We start from the raw sequence: 16,205 nt of genomic DNA, 5'->3' as shown, positions 1-16,205 counted from the left end.
TTTCTTTTCCATTGTTTTATTTGTATATTGGTCCACAACACACTGAAGTCTCACCGTTGCAAAAATTTTTTTTTCATATTTGTGGCAAACTGAGGTAGAGGCAATGCTTGGCACAGAGTAGGTACTAGATAAATATTAGTGGAATGAACAGCCGAAGCGACTGACTTCTAAATGGAGCAGATTGTTCATTTCACTTCTGTTCCTCCACCTCAGCAAACCTTTACATCCTCACTGGTTTGTGAGGGCAGAGAACAGGTGTGGCCTTTGGTGTGATAAGAAATGCTAATTTTATACAAACCGAAGCAATCTGGTCTCAATTTTGACCCCCAAATGCCCTCAAAATGGATCAACGAGCCACGGAGGCTTGAGGAAGGAGGGAGCCTCTGCCCTTCCTCCTGGCCAGAAGAGAATTTGAATTTGCTTTGAGTAGCTTATGGGCAGAGCTGGAAGCTGCAGTTCATGACTGTCAGCAGCTCTGAGGCTGATGGAGGCATGGGGAAGGATTAAGGGCCTGGGAGAAAACATTTTATTTCCCTGTACCCCACCACCCCAACATGCAAACTGAACAGAGCAGAGGCCATGGCAGCAAGAACCCAGAGACAGAAGCTGCTTCTAGCATCAGGCTCCAGGATGCAACTGCGGCTCTCAGCTCTGCGTGCTGAGATTCCAGATCCTGCAAAGCAAGTCAGGTTCCTTCCTTCCCTGCCAGGCTGGAGTAAGGAGGCTGTTCTAGGCAGGCAGTCTGCAGCCGCTCACCAAGGTCTGGAACAAGCTACCTTCCTTCTTTGCCAAGCAGATGTGGATGGCGGTGGGCCTGGCTAATCAGGGGTGTTCTGTGGAAAGATAGCCACCAGCCAGAATCGCCAGCCTCTCCATTCCAAGGGATAGATGACCCCTAAGTGCATCAGGAATAGGGAAATATGCTTTGCTTATTTAAGAGTTTGAGGCTCCGACCTGGCGTCATTGACCTCACTCTCACTCACCCTGGGAGAGTAACAGCCTTGGGGGCATCAGCAATTCCATTTTCGGGAGCAGGGACAGGCTGACTGTGGCTTGCAGATGGCTGGGAGTGGGGAAGAATTGTCTAGGGGTGAGCCAAGGGGATGTGAAGGTCATAATCATGATTAATACATAAAACTAATTTATTCATCCCACATCTGGTTAGCAAAGCTTACTCCCCATTTCCCACCTCATCTTTTGTTTTTTTTCTTTTTTTGAAACAGGGTTTTGTTCTGTCACCCAGGCTGGAGTGCAGTGGCATGATCTCAGCTCATTACAACCTACATCTCCTGGGCTCAAGCCATCCTCCCGCCTCAGCCTCCTGAGTAGCTGGTACTACAGGTGCACACCACCATGCCTGGCTAATTTTTGTATTTTTCATACAGACGGTTTTGCCATGTTGCCCAGGCTGGTCTTGAACTCCCGGGCTCAAGCATTCCTTCTGCCCTGGCCTCCCAAAGTGCTGGGATTACAGGAGTGAGCCACCAAGCCCAGCTGCTCCCTCCCCATCTTCTAATCCTGCTATTTGCATCCACATAATGAACTCTTGAGGGCAGGGTGCATGTTAACCAGCCGAAAGGGCTTAGAGCAGAGCGATCTGGCATATAAAGATAGTACAAGATCCCCAACTTGGACTGGATGAAAAGGGAGACAGAGAAATCAGAAAGGTTGGAAGGAAGAGAGAGAGAAAGAGAAATAAAGGAAGGGAGAAGCTAGAGAAAAGAGGGGAGGAAAAGCTTAAAGAGCAATGCTAGACAGTGCTGGTCAGAGGCCTCCCTGAGAGCACGGCAAGGTTGACTGTGAACATGCCTTTCTAACCAGTGGTTTGGGGGTGCCCCAGCCCATCCTCAAGGCATACACTGCCCTTGGAGGAACTGGCTAACCTCAGTGACCTGCCCCATCCCACTTTTGGGAGACAAAGGAATTGGCTCTAAGAAACCTTGTGAATCAACCAGAGCACATGAGCAGGGCATGGGGAGTGCAGGCCCAATAGGCTGAAGATACCCAGAAATCTCAAGTTGATCCTCTCCATAGCTGAATCTAAAGTCACCTTACCAATTAATCTCTTTGTGTGTGTGAATTCAGTGAAATCTACTGCAGACCTAAGGTCCACTTGCCCTGGTAGGGAATGTCTTCCTTCCCTTTCATGTATGAGATCCTTTCTCTGACTCTTCCAGGATTTGCAAACCTCCTCCCAAGCTCTTTGCAGATGAATCCAACCCCTCCTGGCATGGAGAAACTCCTTGACCTGAAAGGTGGTTTTCTGGGGCAGGGGTGGAGATAAGGATAGCAAAGGAGGAAGACTTTTCTTCTCACCAATGGAAGAAAATGAAGATCTCACTCCCAGCCCCCCATCCTCCCACCCCATACACCCCCACACCCCCCTTCCACCCTCGAAAACTGAACTAGGTCTTATCTTCATCCCTGTCTCATTTGTACATACTCAAGCAGGCTAACCAAAACTACAGAAAAACCCTCCAGTGCAAAGGGCTCATTTAACAAATGATCACTGGGCACAGTGGCTTAACCTGTAATCCCAGCACTTTGGGAGGCTGAGGTGGGCGGATCACTGGAGGTCAGGAGTTCGAGACCAGCCTGGCCAATATGGTGAAACCCCATCTCTACTTAAAATACAAAAATTAGCTGGGCGTGGTGGCGCATGCCTGTAATCCCAGCTACTCAGGAGGCTGAGGCAGGAGAATCACTTGAACCGCGAGGTGAAGGTTGCAGTGAGCTGAGATTGTGCCACTGCATTCCAGCCTGGGTGACAGAGCAAGACTCCGTCTAAAAAAACAAAAAACAAAACAACAACAAATGATCAAACAGGCCCAAGGTCACAGAACCAGAGCACCTCCAAGCCCAGAACAAAGCTGCTCAGTCTTCAGACAGCCTCTTGCAGCAGGGTGGGAATGGAGGCGCTTGGGGTTGCGGGTGAGAGGATTGAGCCCAGGAGAAGGCGCCGCCAGGGTGGGAATCCACGACCAGTCCCTGCCTCACTGGCCTCTTCTACTTCATGTGCGGCTTTTGGAACCAGATCTGGACCTGCATGTCATACAGCCTCAAGGCCACACATCCAGCTTGGCAGGCTGTGCCGGGGTCAGGTAGGGCTGCAGGAAGAACTCCAGCTCGCTCAGCTTCTTCGAGAAGCCGGTATGCAGGCAGCTGGCCCCTGCCTCTACCTCCCCTGGTTCATAGGGCTGGGTCCTGGAGAGGCGGAGTGGTGGTGGTCAGGGCCTCCGCAGCCCAAGGTGAAGCAGGGAGGGGCCCCAACTGGGCTTTCTGCTCACCCTCCATCTCCTCTTCCCTCCCTGTGCTCCTCAGGAACCGGGATCCCCTTTCTGTTAACTGTTAACCCTAGTTGAGTTCATGTTTCTCTTTCTCTCTCTCTACCCTCCTTCCCCTCACTCCCCTTCTTCCTTCTTTATCTCACTGTATCTTCATTTCTCATTTTTTCCTTCCTTCTTTTGCTTCATTTCTGCCCTACCTTCACTTTCTCTCTTTCTTCCATTCCTTCCCCTGTCCTCGCTTCTTTCCCTTGTCCCTGTCTTTCCTCCTTTTATACCTTTATGTCTCCCTTCCCTTTCTTTTTTCTTACTTTTACCTCCCTTTCTTTCCCTTCCTTTTTCTTATACTCTCTAGCTCTCTCCTTTCATTTGCTTTCTGTTTCTTTCCCTATTTTTCTCTTTTCTCTTCCTTTCTGCCTTTATCTCTAATCTTTTTAATTCTTTTTTCTATTTTAACAGGCCCAAGACTATCTCTAATCTTAAAAACCCAAACAAACCTAGTCTTGCTGCTTCCTTCTGCCTTTTATCAATATTCCTTTCATGTTATCTCTATCCCGGCCACCCTTCCAGAATACCTTTCTGTCTCCAGCATTAGGGCTTTTTCATATCTTTTCCTCTCTCCCAGTCTTTTCTCTTTGTTGTTCTGAATTTTTCCAGTCCTTTATGCTGTTTCTCTAGGCTGCCCTCTTATCTTCCTTTGTTTCTAAATTCCCTCTCATTCGCAGTAGGCACAAGGCATAAAACTGGCCCCTCCCTAGTCGAGGTTTTTGTCCTGTGTCAGCCCAGCCATCCTTCATGCATTTCTTTCTCAACTCCTCTCAACTTGAGACTCAATCTCAAGGGCCCAGGAATAGAGCTATTTCCCCCAACTTGAGAAGTCAGGGTTGGGTCCACAGCTCCCCATTACAGGCTTAGGGGAGCCTTGCCAAACTGCTGTCACTCCATCAATCCTAAGAAGAAAAGGGAAGAGGAGCAAGGAAAGACAAAAAGAGAGAGAGTCCCATAGATCTGTGGGATTGGGTGGGGGGGGGGGGGGGGGGGGTAGTATTGGAGAGGCAGGAGCAAAAAGGACCACATTCATCAAAGGGGGAGTGGGGTAGGCAGAGGACCAGACACCTTCTCTCAGAGCACACAAAGCCCCAGCAGCCTACAAGAAGATGCCCAAGCCATCTCCGATGTTTGCTTTGGGACTGGGGATGGATGAGGCCTTCCATCCAAATCCTCTGGACTGCAGAGGTGTGAAGGGCCCCGGTATATAAGGAAAGAAAAGGGTTTACATTCATTTTGAATATCAGTGGGTTTTGTGTCTGTCCCTGGACACGTCCCTCTCAAAGGCCCCTTTCTTAAGGGACCAAGCCAAACTCCCTGTAGGCAGTGCCAGCGGAAGCCCTCCTAAACCTCTCAGCTAGGCCAGTCCAACTCTGTCCGGGGCTTGCCAATGAGCAGATGCCCAGCAGGTGCCAGGGCAGCTGCTGGGCCACAGCAGAAAAACTTCAGGAATAGCGAAAACAAAGGCCTGGGCAGATTTGCCGCTTCTGACCCAGCAGGGCCAAGTGGCCTCTGGAGGTGTCTACCCAGGAAGGGCCAAAACACCACGTGTTGCACGTGGGAATTTTCTCTCCTGGGATCCACATCCCTTCCTGGCCCTTTCCAAGGAGTCCGAAAGTGGCCTCTGCCACCTGCCTGGCTCCTCCAGCCCAGGGCTCCCCAGGAGGGACCCAACCTAAAAATTAAAGGCACAACATAGACCCTTGCCGCCTGGCCAGACCTCCCCGCCCCGGAACACCCCGGGCTCCAGGGTATCCCCCAACACCTGCAGCGGCCTCTGCCCTAGTCCACTTCCCCAGGCCGCCCGGCAGCTTCTACACTCGCCTGGGCCTACCCTTCCCCCTTGTCCTGGGCCCCGAGTTCAGCTGTGCCCTCTGAACCCACTCTCTGCCCTAAACTGCCCTTGGAAGAGCCTCCCCATCCGTTCCTCCTGGGGCATCTCTTGGGTAGGGGAGGAAATCTCAGCCCTGGGAGGGGAGTAGGGGCCTTTTCCTTGCCCTGCTTTGGGAACTGGAGGAGCGGGAGGTTGTGCTGGAGGCGGGAGGGGGCACGCGCTTGGCTCCATCTTAGGGAGATGGGTCTCTGACTCAAACTGGCTTCAGAGAAAAAAAAAAAAAAAAGATTCTGGGGAGTTGTTCCTTCTCTCGGATCACTCCTAACTTAGAATCAACGTAAGGTCCCAGGACAGCAGGGACCTGGGCAGTCTTGGACTAAGGCGCTGGGCGGATCTCCCGCCCTGTCCCGGCAGAGTCGGAAACGGGCTGGCGCTTCCTTCCCTTTCCGCGGGGCGTGTCTGGGGATCTCCAAGCGTCTCTAAGGGCCTGCTGGGGTGAGCGGGTTTGGGACGCGGCTGGGTTTTTCTAGGCTGGTAATGGATCCCGACTGGGGAACAAGCACGCACATCCTTCCTTCAGTACGGGAAGCGGAGCACCCTCTCTCCCACTTCAGCCCTGGAAATCCCAACTCCGCTCCCTTCTCCATCTCCCCTCAAAAAACTTTTCCGAAGTTCCCCCAAGTTGCATTGGAGGAAAGAAGTCGTCTCCCTCAGACTGTGGGTTTCTCGGCCCCTAACCCTCCCCTCAGTCCCCAGTTTCGGAAGCAACCCTCCCCCTCCTCTGCCAGCTACCACCTTAGTCCCTAAGCTCGGGGAGGAAAGCTGGTCTGATCCCATGCCTCTGACAGAAGCCCAACCCCAGCCCGAATTTCTCCGGGGGAAGGCAGATTAGTGTCAGCCTGCGGGGGAAACAGGGGTAAGGGGAGGGAGAGACCGGGACGGGGAGAGACAGATTGTTCTCGGGCTGAATCGCACCCGTCCCGGGCCCAGCTTACCTACTGCAGACCGGCTCCTCTAGATTTCCATCCTCTCAAAAGTTTGTCCTTCTCTCAAACGATTCCGGGAGGAGCGCAAACTTGGCCCTTGGGGAGGGCAGGCGGGCCGGGTACCCTTGAAGGCGCAGGCGCCTGATCCAGAGCAGGCCCCGGGGAAGCGGGACTCGGGGGCACGGTCGCCAAAGTGGGGACCCGAGCAGTGATCCGGAGGGAGAGCGTTCAGGCGCCCGGGCTGGGGGCTACACTGCTGGCGCGGGACGGCCCGGGACAGAGTGGGCGCTATAGCGGGAGTGGCGAGCAGGGCCGGGCGGGCCCGGGGAACTGGAGGGAGAGGTCCCTGGGTCCCTGGCGACGTCTCTCGCTTCCTCCAGTTTCTGCCCTGCCGGTGTGCCCCAGCCCACAACATTCCCTCGACCTCTTCTGGGGCGGTGCTCAGGGCCCCCACATGGCGAAAAGGGAGGGTGAAGTGATGAGGAGCCCCTCCCGCCTTAGCCCCTCCTCAGCCCCCACGCCACAGCCCCCCCTTTCTCCCCAGAGCCGAGGGACAGACAGAGAATTGCGACTAGAAATTCGATCGATTGGTACGAGGGACCACGTGGCCAGGGGCTGGCCAATGACCAGGCCGCCCGGGATGAGCTAATAATGGAAGCAATTTGTAACTTTCAGTAGCTCTCTAGGCCTGAGTACCGGAGGGAGGGAGGCGGGCAGAGGAGGGGAGATGGGCACCCCCAGTCTTTCCATCCTCCTCATTCTTCTAGGGGCACCCGAATTCCCCATTCCTTATTTCCCCTATCACGCAGGCACTGGCAGGGTTCTTTGCGCACTCCTGTTGGCCGCTGCGGCTCCAAAACAAGGTAAGCTTGTCCTCTACCCCTCAAACTCTTCACTACCCGCATCCCGTTTACTGGCACCTGCAAACCACAGCCTCCCTTCCTGTCCCGTTAGTCAACTTAAATCGGATCTTATTTTTCCTCTTAGTTGAAAGAAAAATATTTTTGTATTCTTTGGTGTAACTTATCTCGGATTTGGAGAAAATTTTAATTCAAATTAATACACTTTTATGGGGGGGTGAGTAGTACTTTCCTCTTTTTCAATAAATTTGTATACTTGCTACTTTATGGAGAGTTTACTTTTCTTTGGGGATGAGTTATACCTTATGTTTTCACATGTGTTATTTCTTTAATGATAAGTTCAACTCCTTTCTCCATTCCATCCTCCAATTTTGCTATTTATAAATATCATCTAGTAGATTTAGAGTTTATTCATTTTTCTCCTCCCTCACTAGTTTTTCAGCTGTTACAGAATCACCACAATTTATTTTTCTCTGTGTAGATGAGGTTTTGTGTTGATTCCTCTTTTTGTTTTGTAAATGAATTTATTGTTTGGGAAACTCTGGGGGTGTGTGTGTGTGTTAAAAAGTCTTTTGATTAATTCCAACCTCTCCTCTTCTGAAGAACAATTTGCTTGAAATGTTTTGTGTATTTTCCTCCTTTTTATTGTGTTTACATCTGAGGTATTTTCCCTTCTTTAAAACCTGACCTCTTTTTAAAAATTAATATTTTGCATGTTAAACCATTTTTAAGGTTTTTATGTTATAAACTTCAATGGTTAGTAGATTTACTTGCCTTTCCCTGACCTCCTTCACACGCCTGCCTCCTCCATCTCAGAACTTCCATCCCCAGCTTCCACAATTCTCAGCTTCCAACGGCCTCATCCCCCGCTCTCCTCCCAGCCAAGGAGGGATGCCTGGGAAGTAGACAGTGTCCTTCTTGGGTCAGAGCCTATGCTCTGGTTCTAGTTCAGGACACCTCCAGTCTGACCTCCAAGCCAGCAAAACCAGTGAGAGCAGAATTTCTGTTCAACTTTTTCATTTGGGACTAAGTTCTTTCCACTCGGCTGTGTTCTGGAGAACTCTCTGATACATGAAATCGAATTTTTAACTTCTCATTTTTTCCCTAAATTCTAAGAAAAGTGCAAGCAGATTGTTTTTCTTCCTTAAATGTAAGCTGTTAGCTTAGGGGTCAGCCCTTTGGGTCTTTTACCTCCTGGGGGAGACTTCCCAGAGAGACCACACAGTGTTGATTCTTCCTGTTAGTTTTGGTTAAGGTAGAAGGGGCAGGGATTGGGGAAGCCAATATTGATCTCTGGCTCTAGCTCTGCACAAAGAAGGGTAGAGAGCTGACTTGGGGACTTGTCCTTTTGGTTAGTAAGGTTTGGCTTAGGAGAGAGTTTGGAGTAAATCCCAACTCTGAGGAAATTCTTCTTTTTAGCATTACTGTGAAAATAGTTTAATAAACTATTAAAATGGTGTGACATGGTTTCAAACTATTCAGATTTCTTGAAGTAACAAAAATAAAATTACAAGAGTAATTTGTGTTTCCCAAAGATCAACCTCCAGTGACTGTCCATTTCTCTCAGGGAAACAGAACCCAACTGGGCAGAAGTAAAACTGCCGCCCCTCCCCTCTCAGTTCCCCAGTCACATTGACATTCTGGGCACATTTGGCCCAGCCCCCATCCCTGCTTCTCCCAAGTATGAATCTAAATTACTATTAATAAGGGGCCGCTCCAAGTTAATTGGCATTAAAAGAATTCATTTCAATTTGTTAATATTAAATGAATGCTCTGCACTTTAGCTTCCTTCTTCGCCCTGGATTCCCAGATGAGTGATGGGAAGAGGGGGCAGGGAAGTAGAATGAGGATTTTATTTCTGGCTCTCCAGCTTAGCAACTGTGGTGCCTTCCCTAGGGGTGTGCGATCAGGCTCAGTGGGGGCCTGATTGGGGAAAGTCTGATGGTCTTTTTTGGTGAAATTCATCTGTTTCAGTAGGAGTCGTGGGGGAGGGTGGGAGGGGAGCAGAGGGAGAGGGACAGAATGGTTTGGGGGACTTTGTGGGGAGCGGAGGGACTAGAGAGAAAGTGGGAAGGGAAAGGAACGGAGGTCAACAGTTTTGGAGAACAAGGGTTGTAGGCTGTGGGGTAAAGTAGATTTGTGAAGAACTGGTGCTAGGAACTAAACAACCCACCTAGAAGGGGAGGGGCTTTGGGCAGGGGTGGGGAGGTGGGATTTGAGGCAAAACAGCTAGGAGTTCTGAAACTATTAATATCTAGCTGTGTGACTCGGGGCAAATTGCTTAACTTTTCTCTCTGCCTTAGTTTCTTGACCTGTAAAACAGGGATAACAATAATAGAACTTATCTCAGGGGGTTATTCTGAATTAGAAGAAATACATGTCGTGTGTTTTCCACAGTGTTTGGCACATAGAAACTGCCAGTAAATGTTAGCTCTTTTTATGGCAGAGTGGTTAACAGGATGGATTCTGGAGCTAGATGGCCTGGTTTTGAATCTCGGTCATGCCTTATGTGAGTTGTATGACCTAGGCAAGTTACTTAACCCCTTGTGCTTTAGTTTCCTTGTCTGTAAAATGGGGTTAATAGTACCTAGCTCAAAGGCTGCTGTCAGGATTAAATGAGTTATATGTACGAAGAGCCTGGAACAATGCCTTCCCATAGGAAACATTATGTAAGCATTAGTTGTCATTGGTATTGTTGCTCTTCTGATCTAGAAAGGTCAGAAATAGATGCACAGGTGAGTTACTACTTACAGGCTAAGATTGGAATCAGTTCAACTCTTTCACTCCTATTCCTGAAGCTAGTCCTACAACTGGGGCTGCATATGAGGGCTTGGGGAGAGATCCTGTAACCCTGGAAGCTGGGATATCCAAATTCTTCCTCTGCTCTAGCTCTTGGGTTGGTGGTCCCTCCAAGACCCATAGACTCGAAGTCACTTCTTTTTCCCTGGGTGGGGTTGGGGTGGGGCTGGTAATGGTAGAATTACTTTCTTGGTGTAATAACTCCCATTGGTAGAGAGTTAGTCCTGGGAATGTGAGTTGGGGGAGGCTGGGTAGAGCAAAGGAGACTAAATATCCTCTATGTACCAGCTCACACACACTTGACCTCACCAGAGATTTGGGAAGACAGAGATTTGAAGAGAGGAAGTGATCTGACAAAGTCCTAAAGCTAGAACTTGGCAGAGTTGGCATCTGAACTCTGATCTGCCTGATGACAAACTTAAAGCCCTTCCATTGCTGCATGCTTTTTGAAGGGAGGGATGGGACACGTGTCAACTTGGGCCAGGACCATGGGGTAGATGGAAGATGGGCGAAGACAGAGTGTTGGAATGGGAAGTGGCCGAGCAGGAATTTTTCAGTCATGGAAGACTTCCTGAGAAAAGAGATTCCAGACCAGGGTTCAGATGGTAGGGGAGTGAGGATAGGAAGTAAAGAAGAGGGAAGGAGCCATGCATTGGCAAGGAAGGAGGAAAAAAAGGGTTTATGCAAAGGTTGGGTCAGAGTAATGGACATGAATTCGATTTGCCTTGGGTTTGCCTTGCTGGTACCATTTATTGAGGGCATACTATGTACTAGGTACATACGTGATCACATTTGATGCTCACAACAGCCCTGACAAGTGGGTTTCTTACCCCTATTTCCAAAAGAGTTCATTGAAGTTCTGAGAGCTTAATCCCTGCTTTAGGTTACATAGCAGTAGCTGGGTTTCCTGGCACCAGAACCCATGCCTAGGCTGCCCTGAGCATGGCTTCTGTGTCCCAGTCTCAACTTCCATGACTGGTTCAGGTCCTCCTGTTTCCCGGCATTTGTAGTCACTCTTGGTGACTGAGAACAAAGGGTTAGAGCATGAGCTGAAACTGAGAGAGGGAGTGGCAGGCAGGCAGTGGGGACAGAAACTTTTCTCACATCCACCCATGTGAAGAAGATGGACAGAAGGGTGGTCTTTCTGGAGGGGGGCTTCCAAGCCACTTTCCCGAGACTGCTGATCTTGGTATGAATGGCAGGGACCTGACTGGATAGGGGATGGGTGGTCACATTGTTTTCTGCGCTGTAGACTTTATTTCCCTTCCTTTGGGAAGAAAAGAGGAAGAGGATAGCTCAGATGTGGGTTTGAGCCCTGGATTAAGACTGCCCATGTCCACTAAAATCTCTTCTTTCCTTGCTGCACGAGGGTAGAGAGACGCCCAGCTGGACACCACATTTCCCAGCTGCTCTTGTTGCCAGGTGTAGACATAGGGGAATGTGAGGCGAGCATGTCCTCAAAGCCTGACGACATTGGGTAAATTCTCCTTTGTATTCTCTCTTTCATGAGCTGGGCAGATGTGCCTGAGACAGGTGTGACCAGGCAACTGAAAAGACATCCCTAAGAGAAGACACAGCAAAGGTGTGAAAGGAACACACATCCCTGACTGACCAGGTGGAACTGTCCAGCTGCCTGCTGTCTGGAACTGCTTCCTCCCAGACTAAGTGAGAAATAAACTTCTGTTTTCTATATGCTACTGTGTTTTGGGGCCTTTATGTTATAGCAGTTTTGCTGTCATCCTTTCTGATTCACCTTCTCACACCAGATATTTCAAATTAAAAAGATTATATCAGGTCAAGTGCAATGGCTCGTGCCTGTAATCCCAGCACTGTTGGGGGGCTGAGGCAGGTGGATCACTTGAAGCCAGGAGTTCGAGACCAGTCTGGCTAACATGGTAAAACCCCATCTCTACTAAAAAATACAAAAATTAGCTGGACACAGTGGCACACTCCTGTAATCCCAGCTACTTGGGAGGCCAAGACAGGAGAATTTCTTGAACCCAGGAGGCGGAGGTTGCAGTGAGCCAAGATCATGCCACTGTACACCAGTCTGGGCTACAAAATGAGATTCTGTCTCAAAAAAAAAAAAAAAGAAAAGAAAAAGAAAAAGAAAGAAGAAAAGAAAAGGATTACATCAGATCACGGAATAACTGTAATAATGTTGATTGAGCCAGATAGCATGCGAAGGACTCTATGCACATTATTTAATGTAATCTACATGACAATCCTCTGAGATATGTGTTACTATTATTCCAATTTACACACGAGGAAACTGGGGTTTAAGGAAGGTAAGTTATGTGCTGAGGGACATGCAGGAGGGGCTGGAGCTGGATTTAAAGCGCACTGGGTGTGCAGAGCTGAGCCTCTTCACCATGGGGGCAAATCCCTCCTGAGGACAGGGCTGGAAAAGCCATGGAGATCATCTTGTGCTTGGACAAGCCTCTCGCCAATCACCACAGGGTCCCTAGACTCCCATTCCTAAGAAGCTCAAGAAGCTTCTTCAAGAAGCTTCAAGAAGCTCAGCAGGCTACTCGTGTTTATGTTGGGTCACTATATACGGTTTTATTTGAAGGAAGGACCCCAGAGTCAAAATCAATTTGAAATCCCCTGATTAAATTCAGTCCCCTCCCTCTTTTTACAGGTGAGGCCCAGAGAGAAGATATGACTTGCTTAAGGTCCCACACTTGGTTTCTCTGTCGATCTTTCTAAATCCAGGACGAGTTCTCTTCCCACAGTATCAGGCTGCCTCAACAAACAGGGAGGTACAAAAATAACCAAATCTGGGAAGGAGGGCAGTGGTCTGTGTCTCCTCCAATAATCCCATGGGACAGCCAAGCCCATTTCCTTGATTTCCCTTGTGCCCCTCCTGTCGGATATCTGCCTTGGGACCCATCTCTTCTGGACTTGAAGAGAGAATGGGCTGCATCAGTTCTCTACCCTCCTCATCACCCAGATGGTCAAACATGCAAAGGGAAAGGAGAGCTGGGGCCAGAGCCAAGGCAGGCAAAGAGGCTCCTCGACCCCCTCCAGTCTTCCCACATTTTTATTTTTGGAATTTCAGGCTCCCTCCTCCCCTAGACCTTTCCTAGTAGCCCACCAGGGAGAAGAAGAGGAAAAACTGCCATAAATTTCTCTTATTTATATAAGAAGACAGAGTTTCTTGTGCCAGAAAAAACACAGAAAGGGATCTGTCAGGGGAGAAGGGACCCAGCCCTATACTTTCTGGGGGTCAATTTATCTTTCCGAGTCGTGGCTTGGGGGTCACCCTAACATTGCCTGTATGAAATGTAGGCTTTGACTTGAGGGCAGCCAGGACAGACAGCCCGTGAGCTTTGTTTCTGATCACAGTTTTTCTGCTTCATCTCAACCTCCCCCTACCCCTTATGGTGTCTTTTTAAAAAACAACCTTCTTGAGGTATAATTCATGTATCATACAATTCACCACTTGAAATGTACAATTCAATGGTTTTAGTATATTCACAGGTATGTCAAACCATCACCATAGTTAATTTTAGAACATTTTCATCACCTCAGAAAGAAATCTTGTAACCTTTAGCAATCACCTCCCTATCCACCCATATTCCTTCTTGCCCTTAACAACACTAATGTACTTTCTGTCTCTGTAGATTTCCCTATTCTGGACTTCCACATGAATGGCATCATATAATAAGAGTCCTTCTGTGACTAGCATCTTTGATTGAGCATAGTGTTTTCAAGGTTCATCCACGTTGTAGCATTTATCAGTACTTCATTCCTTTTCATGGCTGAGTAATACTCCTTTATATGGATATACCACGTTTTGTTTATCCATTCATCTACTGATGAACATTTGGGTTGTTTCCACCTTTTGGATATTATGATTCTCCCTTTCCTCTTATTCTCTAGACATCTTGGATAGTATCCAGTGAGGCCTGGGGGCAAGAATGGGTGTTTCTTATATTTGGGAACACCTAATATCCATGAAAGCAGGGTCTTGGCACATGTCTTCTTTAATATTAAGTACATGTACTAGCTGGAATTTTCCTTCGTCTATTGTTACTGAGGTGGGGCTGCTCCCTTCTTTATCAATTCTCACTTTTTATTATGATTACTATGTTGGACACTTGCTGACTCTTCAGACTAGGGGATTCAGACCCCTCTCTTGGGGCTTCAGAGACGTGGAGTGCATGAATGAATGTCTTTCCATCAGGGAAGAGTTCCCTGAGTCTGGTCTCAAGTGATTCTCTGGTGCCTCACAGTGGAAGGAAGGTCTGTGAAGACTCCAGGGTCAAGGGAAAGTTATGTTCTTGAAGGTATGACTGAGCCCAGAATCCAGGCCTCCAGTTTCCATCTCCTTGCCTGACCCATTTCAGTCTGCAGACAAGCTTTGAGCTCAATCCAGTCACTCACCTAGCAACAGACATTGCCTCTGCCCTCACGGACTGTGCAGTTCTAGTGGTGAGCGTAAGATGAATACAAGTGAACAAAATGATGGCAAGTTGTTCAAGCTTGTAAACACTGTTCAATGAATGAATGAATGAACCAACAAGTACTTACTATGTGCTCTGGAAAGAAAATGTGAAAAAAGTCAAAGTTGTAAATCACTTTCTGCTACCACTACCTTTCCTAGTCTGGAAGTCAGCATTACTTCTCCATCCCTTGGAGGAGATAGTGGGCAGATATTACAAAATGTTAGCTAATAAGAGCTACCATTTATTGGACCAGACATACACCAAGGGGCTTTTATAGCTCATTGATTTTCATTCACCCTTTGAATTAGGCATCAATATTTCCATTTTGAAGGTGAGAAAAACTGAGACTCAGGGTTGAGTAGCTATCTGAAATCACATCCATAGCAGTAAGTGGCAGAACATTTGCTCTGGACACTGGGATAAGTCTGTGTGTGTGTGTGTTTTGTTTGTTTGTTTGTTTGTTTTTGGGACGGAGTTTTGCTCTTGTTGCCCAGGCTGGAGTGCAATGGCAAGATCTCAGCTCACTGCAACCTTTGCCTCCCAGGTTCACGTGATTCTCCTGCCTCAGCCTCCTGAGTAGCTGGAATTACAGGCGCCTGCCAGCACGCCCGGGTAATTTTTGTATTTTTAGTAGAGATGGGGTTTCACCATGTTGGCCAGGCTGGTCCCAAACTCTTGACCTTGTGACCCACCCGCCCCGGCCTCCCAAAGTACTGGGACCACAGGAGTGAGCCACCGCGCCTGGCCATGTATGTGTTTTTATTCCTAGCACTTCATAACAAATGCCAACATCTCTTCCTGCGGCCCTACCACAGAGGAAGCTCATCAGTTTCCCCTCCTGCCCAAAGGCAAAGCAGCCACAGTGGAGGTGCCAGGGTCCTCCCTCACAGCCTGCTATCTAGTGCTTATTCCTGCTTCAAGGCTAAGGAAGGGAAGGGCCCGTTTTGTTTTCAAAGGCTTTTTCCTTCCAGCCCTTGCTGTGCGGCCCGTTGTGTGTGGGAGAGACCATGAGAGGCCTGGATATTGTCAACAAAAGACTTGAACAAGCCGAAGAGCTGATGATGTTGACAAGAAGGGGACCTTAATAAGGCAGATAATCAAAGTTGATGACTGACAGCCCCTTTGGCATCCCTTCACCCTCTGCTAAATCAGGTCTCTTACATGATCTTGATGACAAATAATAAAAATTATAAACACATGACAATTTTCACACGCATTTGTTCACTTCTTACAGCAAATATGAGAGGTATCCAAGGCTGAGGTTATTACAGAAAAAAAGTTTTTGGGACTAGAACCTTAATTTTATGTAACAAAATTTATGTAGAGCTTACCGTGGATCACGTACTCTCCTAAATAGTTCAAAACTTTCATTTTTAGAGAGATGGGGGTCTTGCAGCCAGGTGTGGTGGCTCACACCTGTAATCCCAGCACTTTGGGAGGCCGAGGCGGACAGATCACCTGAGGTCAGGAGTTCAAGACCAACCTGACCAACATGGTGAAACCCTGTCTCTACTAAAAATACAAAATACAAAAATTAGCCAGGTGTGGTGGTGTATCCCTGGAATCCGGAGGCTGAGGCAAGAGAATCACTTGAACCCAGGAGGCGGAGGTTGCAGTGAGCTGAGATCATGCCATTGCACTCCAGCCTGGGCAACAAGAGTGAAACTCTGTTTCAAAAAAAAGGGGGGGACAGTCTTGCTATGTTACCCAGGCTGGTCTTGAACTTTTGGGTTCAAGCAATCCTTCCACCTCAGCCTTCTGAGTAGCTAGGACTATGGACCCATGCCACCAGGCCTGGCTGTATCTTATAACTATTAACTCATCTACTCTTTTTTACCACCATACGAAGTAGGCGTTACTGTTATTCACATTTTTTTTTAAGATGAGGAAACTGAGGCATGATAATCAAGTATCTTGCCCAAGGTTGTACAGCCAGCAGGTGG

General features: G+C 48.4%; 2 long non-coding RNA genes across 3 annotated transcripts; one reads left to right on the top strand and one right to left on the bottom strand.

The window, feature by feature from the left end:
* LOC101026599 lies at nt 1-6,801 on the bottom strand. The gene is made up of 2 exons (XR_634715.4): nt 6,162-6,801; nt 1-1,084 (listed from the first exon to the last, which is right to left on the bottom strand). It is a non-coding gene; the product is annotated as an uncharacterized LOC101026599 (long non-coding RNA).
* A 23-nt stretch (nt 6,802-6,824) lies between these two features.
* Nucleotides 6,825-15,460, top strand: LOC103875772. 2 transcript variants are annotated; one of them, XR_001892702.2, is made up of 4 exons: nt 6,825-7,015; nt 11,322-11,476; nt 12,453-12,573; nt 15,234-15,460. It is a non-coding gene; the product is annotated as an uncharacterized LOC103875772 (long non-coding RNA). The 2 variants fall into 2 exon arrangements; XR_001892700.2 differs by lacking the exon at nt 15,234-15,460 and adding an exon at nt 14,807-14,848.
* Nucleotides 15,461-16,205: the final 745 nt, after the last annotated feature.

Source organism: Papio anubis, chromosome 9, assembly GCF_008728515.1.
Source record: "Papio anubis isolate 15944 chromosome 9, Panubis1.0, whole genome shotgun sequence".
Lineage (NCBI taxonomy): Eukaryota > Metazoa > Chordata > Mammalia > Primates > Cercopithecidae > Papio > Papio anubis.
Note: the sequence above shows the minus strand (reverse complement) of the source record. Positions and strands in the feature narration are given on the sequence as shown.